Genomic DNA, 2,254 nt, shown 5'->3' with positions numbered 1-2,254 from the left:
ACTCACATGATCTGAAAGATCTATATATTCAAAAATCATTTTAGAATGACATTACCAACAAGATATGATACTAAATGGTCACACTAATAACAAATTGACACAATTAGATTATTTATAAGAAGTTGATTCTTGCTAAATCTTTATAACTTCTACAATTAATTGGAAATTATTTATTTATAGAAATAATAATTGTTAATGTCAAGTACTAAAATATATTATTAAGGTATGATATATAATGTATTGTCATATACATCTTTTTAAACTAAAAGAGTTGTGTCTTATATAAATATATAAAAGGTTTATATCTTATAAAAGCTTAAAATGATTTTTTATAAACTTTTGTCTTCTTTCTTCCTTCCTTAAAGTTGTGGACGGGAGAAGAGGACAAAAATAATATATTTTGCTTATTTTATTAAAAAATACATGCTTCAGAAACATGTCTTTTTATAATAACTAAGCATAAGTTTTTAAGGGTTCGGGAAGTCTTAAAGTGTTAAGACCTAATATGTAAAATAAAAAGGCTTAAAGGCTTTCATTTGCTCTCCTTGTTGCTTACTTGAATCGTCACTTTCCCTATTCTTTGTCTCCATTCTCTTTTAAAGTGTTAAGAAGAAAATTAAGAAGAAAGATACTTGCATTCTCTATTTTAAGACAAATTTGCTATTTTGTCTTAAAAGCTTAAGAGTTTAGGTCTAGCATACAAGTCAAGTTGGTAATTGTTGATGTCAATATTTAAATGGAGCTCTCATTTGTACCCTAACATTCTTCATCAACAATCTAAACTCCCCTTGAGGAACCAAAGGCTTCAATGGTTGTTACTATTTTCTTCTGATGGTTGTGTTAGGCTGTGTTTGATATTGGTCTGACTGAGTCGGCTCAAACCATTTTGGCTGACTTGCTCAGCTATTTGTGTTTGATAAACACTTTATGCGTGTCTGATTCAGAAATCTATAGCTGATTGAAAAAGAAGTTGGAAATCAGCTGACTGAGAAGAGGAGAAAAGTTTCCATCGGTGCCCTTTCTTCTCCCCTTTCAGCGATTCCTCTTCTCCAACAAGCAACATCGACCTATTTCTTCCTCTTCCAATCGTCGGTCGAAGCTCCTTCCTCGTCTATCAGGTATGCTTCTACTATTCTTTTCTTCTCCAGTCGATCAAACTCATTGCCCTAAATGCTCACTATGTTCGATTTCACCTTATGATTGTCCTTTTGCTTACTCCTTTGTAGCTGATTGACTCTGATTTCAATTACATGTACAAACCTGATAAAAATGAATTTACTGTTGAAGGTAGCAGAGCAATTGCTTACTCCTTGCCCTAAATTCATCTATTTACTGTTGAAGGTAGCTGATTGACTCCGATTACACCTTATATATTTTTTAATTCTGATAATACCCTCGGGTAAATAGATGGATTGGCAAGGACAGAAGGTAGCAGAGCAATTGATGCAGATATTGCTGGTGGTATTTGCAGTTGCAACATTTATAACAGGTTATGTTGTGGGTTCATTTCAACTGATGTTGATAGTGTATGTTGGGGGGGGGGGGGATGATTTTGACAACTTTGATTACAATTCCTAATTGGCCATTTTTTAACAAACATCCTCTCAAGTGGTTGGATCCAAGTGAAGCTGAAAAGCATCCAAAACCATAGGTGGCTGTGACTTCGGTTTCAAAGAAGAAACCCAACAATAAATAGGCTATGACTATTATATCATAATTGGGTCATATTGAAATGAGAATTGTGTTTTTTCAGAATTTATTCTGTTTTTATTGTTTATCTTGATAAATGATATAAGGCAAGAAGATTGAAAAAAATATTTTAAATGAGTAGAACAATTGAATTTGATTATCTTTAGTGCATTTTCATAAATTTTCAACAACTTCATCCATTGTTGTATAAAGTAGAAGGGTAAAATGGTCATTTTTCATCCGTCAGAACATTAAGTCAGATGTACAATCAAACATCATGGTTTCTTACTCATTCAGGATTTCTTACCCAGACAGACATTTCCCAATCAGCTCTTTCTCAGTCAGGAACTATCAAACGGGACCTTAATCTTTTCATGTTCATGCAAGATCATCATTTGGTGAGTATAAACTAGTTATATGTCATTCAAATCTTAAATGCTTTCGTTGATATTTTGTGTTTTTGAAACCAAATTTTTGAATAAAACCCAACATAGTCTTCAACATACCTCCATCTGAATTGCCATTGAACCAAAATATAGATTCTCTTCAAGGATCTTTGGTTTAA

General features: G+C 32.5%; 1 pseudogene; it reads left to right on the top strand.

Moving 5' to 3' along the window:
- The first annotated feature begins 1,407 nt into the window (after nucleotides 1-1,407).
- On the top strand, nucleotides 1,408-1,696 carry LOC111906448 (signal peptidase complex subunit 1-like; annotated as a pseudogene).
- Nucleotides 1,697-2,254: the final 558 nt, after the last annotated feature.

The sequence above is a fragment of the Lactuca sativa genome, chromosome 4, assembly GCF_002870075.4.
Source record: "Lactuca sativa cultivar Salinas chromosome 4, Lsat_Salinas_v11, whole genome shotgun sequence".
Taxonomy (NCBI): domain Eukaryota; kingdom Viridiplantae; phylum Streptophyta; class Magnoliopsida; order Asterales; family Asteraceae; genus Lactuca; species Lactuca sativa.
Note: the sequence above shows the minus strand (reverse complement) of the source record. Positions and strands in the feature narration are given on the sequence as shown.